Here is a 6000-nt window from a genome sequence, read left to right as displayed (position 1 = left end):
CCCGAAACGTCAGCCTTCCTGCTCCTCTGATGCTGCTTGGCCTGCTGTGTTCATCCAGCTCTCCACCTTGTTATCTCAGATTCTCCAGGATCGGCAGTTCCTACTATCTATAATGACAATAGGATGTGTTACAAGAAAAGATGTTAAAAATAACAGCAGAAGCCCAGTTGCTGATGTTCCATCCACCTCCTCCAGGCAAAACCCTCAGGTTCAGAAACATCAAACCAGCCCTCACTTAAGATAGGTGACTTTGGGAGAAATTCAGGAAGCCAACCAGTTCCTATGAGGCCCAGAAAATACTGGGGAATTGAGACAAGCACCTGAGGTAAACTGACAGAAAAGAAACACAAAATATAACAAGAGACCAAGGATTAAACTCAACTCTGAAAATCCAGCAGGTCACCTATACCAATCTTAAGCTCAAGAGACAAGTCTTCAACCATTGGGTTACCTGAAACAGGATGGAGTGGGGAGAGATGAGCAGGCTCTAAGTGGTTGGCTAATTTAACTAATTAAACAATCCACCAGTATTTCAGTAGCGAGGACCTGGGTTGTGCGTGCAACAGGTAAGCATTGGAAATCTACCAAAACTGAAGGTGTTAGGGGCATGTCAATTGAAAGCACTTGTGTCATTTTCTAATACTGTAAACACACCCATTCTGGGGAAGGATGCAATCACCACTTTTATCTAATATTCATTGAATCAGTCTGTTCCTTACCGACATGGTTATCTCTGGTTATTTAACTGACAACATGGTTATGTGTAAGGGCAAAGAGGGCTTGATGTGGTGTACTGGCACAAGTACAGGCCTGTTGTTTATCTGAAAGAAGGGAGAAGGTGTTATGGTTTTGATGACTGTGGCAAAAAGCTGATGACATGTTTTTGATAAGTCGGGCTCAATTCCAATGTCCTTTACATGTTCGATGGCTCCACTGACACTACGATGCAGCATTTCCACCTCCAAAGAAACTCTGGCTGTCTCTTTGTGGATGTGGAAATTGTGTTTAGCTCAGTGAGCTGCAATTGTACAGGAAACCCACTCAAAGGTATTCTGCAAAATCCCTCTGGACTTATTAAAATATCAATAACACTTCTTTATCCCACCTGTTCTCTTCAGGATTACGCATGTATCTCATTGAGCTGCCAGAGGAATTGTGTAGAAGCAAGCACAATTATAACATTTAAAAGACATTTGGATGCATGAATAGGAAAGGTTTAGAGGAATGTGGGCCAAATGCTGGCAAATGGGATGAGTTTAGCTTAGGAAACCTGGTTGGCATGGGCACGTTGGGCTGAAGGGTCTGTTTCTGTGCGGTAGGTCTCTATGACTATCTCAACTGCTGCTTGTATCATACTTAAACAGGACGTTAGTCATAGAATCATACAGCATGGAAACCGACCCTTCTGTCCAACGTGCCCATCCCAACCAGGTTTACTAAAGTAAACTAATCCCATTTGCCTGCATTTGGCCGATATCGCTCTAAACCCTTCCTATCCAAGTACCTGTCCAAGTGTCTTTTAAATGTTATAATTGTGCTTGCTCCTACTACTTCCTCTGGCAGCTCGATGAGACACATGAATGAAACACTTTCTGTGTAAAAAGCATTGCCTGTCATGTCCTTTATAAATCTTCCTCCTCTCACCTTCAAAATGTACCCCCTGGTCTTAAACTCCTCCAGCTAGGAAAAAGACACTTGGCATTCACCTTATCTATACCCCTCATGATTTTATAAACCTCTATAAGGTCACCCCCTCAGCCTGTTACACTCCAGAGAGAAAAGTTCCAGTCAAGCTGTTACCTTTCACAGGCCATTGGCCCAGTTGCTTGTCTTTGTGAAGAAATCGGGGAGGTTAGACCATTCATTTGGCAAGGCATCATGACAACTTTTGAAAATGTGGCATTGACATAGTTTTCATCTGCTCAGACATAGCAGGGATGGGCCTTTGTGTTTAGCACATTTAGGGTTAACAGTAAAAAGTCCTTTGTCATGTTTATTGCATCCAGCTGTTTCAGAAAACCACAGATGCAATCAAACTATAAGGTCCTTCCAGACTGCTACCTTGTTATCATGTCAAACCTCCTGAATACTCCTAAAAATGGATTGGCTACAAGCTGAAGACATCCCCAAATGGACCCTCACTGATAAAGTACGATTCTCTGATGCCTGCTTAATACAAGCCACTGACAGAAAGATATAAATGCAGCCATCACTTTGCTCTAGGCTGCTGCTGGTCATCGTACAACCACTGACACAGCTTCCACATTGTCTCACCTCAAAGTACACTCTCCTCCCTATAAGATCATCCTCATAGATTGGGTGTAGTGCAGAGTTAAATCTCACAGGCAGCGTCTTTCTCAAATGATGCCTCATTCTTGTGTCCTGCACCCTGTCCTCCGTTTTGAAAAGAATGGAATCACCAAACAGTGGGAATCAGGTGTCTGATATTCAGGATTTCTCACAAGGAGTTCAGGAGAATAATCCAGAAGTCTCATGGGCCCATAGCCTATCAAAGGCAAGTGATGTTGTGTCCTATTTGAAATCACACAAGAACTGCCACAAAACATTTTCTTTTATATTTGTCCCCAGAATGTGAGGAGCTGTGCTAGGCCCATGTCTATTACATGCGTCATCCTTGAGAAAATGAGTGCCTCCCCATCTTCTTGAGCTATCGCAATAGGAAGGTGGGATCTCAGGATATGGACCCAGTGATGTTGAAGAAAGAGGAAACTGAGATCCAAATTTGGATCATATGTGACATGGAGATGATGATGACCCCTTGCTATTACATCCCTTGAGCTACTTTGTGGGAGGCAATTCACAAACAGCGACAGAACAGGTTAGCTAGCAGGATGAAATTTTGGAATAAAAGTGACGTGTAGCAGCATGATACAAAGCTGGTAAGAGACAGGAAGCTGAGGATTGATGGTGGCTACAAGAACAGAATTTGTTGGAGAAACACAGCAGGCCTGGCAGCATCCGTGGAGAGAAAGCAGAGTTAATCTTCCAGGTCTAGTGACCCTTCTTCAGAGCTGTGATGATGGTGACTAGTTGTTTTTCAGATTGGGAGAAGGTATTTGGATCACTGCTTCTCTTCATTAATATTAATGCCCTAGGCATTGGCAATATAGGGCATGATGAAAATTAGCAGTGGAAGTAAAAATTGGAAGTGTAATTGGCAAGCTAGTCTTAGATTTCAAGAGCGCATAGACAGGATGGTTGAATGGGCAGATGCTTAGAAGATTAAATGTGGAGGTGCTGCTTTTAGACTGGGGTGGACAAGGTCAGAAATCACACGACACCAGGTTATAGTCCAACAGGTTTATTTGAAATCACAAGCTTTCGGAGCTTTACTCCTTCTTCAGGTGTTAGTGAGAGAGGTATTATCCGACAGAGAATTTATAAGTAAAAGATCAAAGGGTCACACCATTGATGGGGATGTATTAAACAAACCAAAGATGTTGTTAGATCTTTAATCAGTTAGGTTTTAATTAATTAATATGTACATGCAAATCCCCGAATTCCTTTCAAATCACAGCCCTGAGAGAACTAGAGGTTTTATCAGTGTAAAGAAGGGGTGTCATTTTAGTTCAGTCAATGCAGGTTAGGTGTGAGACCTTGTTTAGAGTCTGTTTGTGTTTTGGTTTGGAGTCAGGCTGGTTTTATTTCTAAAACAGGAATTTATAAAACGCCACATTGACTGACTGTCTACAATTTGTGCTTTTTGAACAAAATAGAATGTATCTGCAAATACAAATTCACCCCATAGATTCACCTGTGTGTGAGTGTGAGTGTGTGTGAGTGTGAGTATATGTGTGTGGGTGTGAGTGTGTGTGGGTGTGGATGTGTGTGAGGGTGGGGGAGAGACAGAGAGCGTGAGTGTGTAAATGTAACTCGGAGTAGTGATAGATTTTGGTTGGAAGAATGAGGAGAGGAACAAATCTAAAGGAGGTGCAAGAACAGAGAGCCCAATTCGTTGAATATGCCAGTGGAGGTTGACAAAATGATTAAAAAGACATAAAATGTCCTCAGCTTTATAAATACAATACAAAGGCAAAGAAATTATCTGAAACCCGCATAAAACACAGTGTTGGCTTTATCTGGAGAATTGTGTCCAGTTCCAGACACTGCATTTCATAGAGGATATGATAGCTGTAGAGAGCGGATGCTGAAAATATTCACAAGCATGGTCCCAAAGATGAGAAGCTTTAGTTACTTAGTGAGATTGGAGAAAGTATTTTGGTTTCCTTAGGGAAGAGAAGATTTCAAGAGAAGTCTTTAAATTGATGAGAGGTCTGAGCAGAGTAAATACAGAAAAGATGTTCACATAGTCATAAGGATTCAGAACCAGAAGACACTGATATAAAATGATAAGTGAAACAGCAAAAAAATTTCCCTCTTGTTGGTTCCCTCACCACCTGCCGCAGACCCAGTCTAGCAGCTATGTCCTTTAGGACCCGACCAGCTCGATCAGTAGTACTGCTGCCGAGCCATTCTTGGTCCGTCACCCAGAGTACATTTTGTGCCCTTGCCATCCCCAGTGTTTCCTCTAAGTGTTGTTCAACATGGAGGAGTACTGATTTATCAGCTGAGGGAGGATGGTATGTAGTAATCAGCAAGAGGTTTCCTTGCCCATGTTTAACCTGAAGCCATGAGACTTCATGGGGTCCAGAGTCAGTGTTGAGGACTCCCAGAGCAACACCCTCCCGACTGTATCCCACTGTGCCCCCACCTCTGCTGGGTCTGTCCTGCCGGTGGGACAGGATATATCCAGGGACAGTAATGGTGGTGTCTGGGACATTGTCTGTAAGGTATGATTCGTGAGTATGACAATGCCAGGCTGTTGCTTGACTAGTCTGTGAGAGAGCTCTCCCAATTTTGGCACTAACACCCAGATGTTAGTGAAGAGGACATTGCAGGATCTATTGTGCTGTTTCTGCCGTTGTCTTTTCCAGCGCCTGAGGTGATTCCATGTGGTTCATCTGGTTTCACTTCTTGGTTGAGATCAACATGTGTTACCACTTTCAGGGAATTGTGGGCCTGTACGTCTAGCTCTCCCTGTATGTTGATGCTTCTAAGGGTTCTGCCATTTACTGTATACTTCCCTTCTGCATTAGATCTTCCAAAATGCATTGCCTCACATTTGTCCAGATTAAACTCCATCTGCCATTTTTCTGCCAAAGTCTTTAGCTTATCTCTATCCTGCTGTAACTTCTTGCAATCCTCCTCACTATCCACAGCTCCCCCATCTTTGTGATGATACCTTGTAAATCCAGGTTTTTTTTAGTTTAACTCTCAATGGTTCAAGATCTTTCAGCACAGCCTCCTTTCTAGTTACATCAATGTCATTGTTATCATAGTGGATAAAAACAACTGGATATCTGCCCTCTATCCCAGGTTCTTCTCCAGCCCAAAAAATGTCCTTTACCCTTCAGGACTCGTAATCATGGCTGCAGAGTACAGTACCTCCCCTCCCCTCCCAATTATACTGCCCTTATCAATATCACATTCCTCACTCCCCCTGTGACTTGAATGGCTCCCAGTACCATCCCTGGAGTCCCCACTCTGGTCTGCACAGCAGAAACCTCATTACTGTTGAACCATTGCAGTCAGATGCCATTGGGATCTGGCCTTTGGGTCCCCATGTCTTCCTCACCTACAGGCACACCTTCCTGTTCTTGGTCACAGACCAAGTTAAATTATCCACCTGGGGGATGTAACTACCTTCTGGAGCGAAGTGATCGGGTAACAGGGAATTGTGGGCCTGTACTCCCTCCCCACCCCCAGATGGAGCACAATGTCTGCAACTCGGATCCAAAGTTGTTGGATATTCAACCACAAGAGCCATTGCAAGTGAACTTGAATGTATTCTCCCGCAGCAACCATTCATGTCTACTTTCCAGGTGGTATCAGTGGGTAATTTTCTTTTTTATTCATTCACAGGACGTGGGCATCACTGGCCAGGCCAGCATTTATTGCCCACCCCTAGTTGCCCAGAGG

Source organism: Rhincodon typus, chromosome 21, assembly GCF_021869965.1.
Source record: "Rhincodon typus isolate 14 chromosome 21, sRhiTyp1.1, whole genome shotgun sequence".
NCBI lineage: Eukaryota > Metazoa > Chordata > Chondrichthyes > Orectolobiformes > Rhincodontidae > Rhincodon > Rhincodon typus.
Note: the sequence above shows the minus strand (reverse complement) of the source record.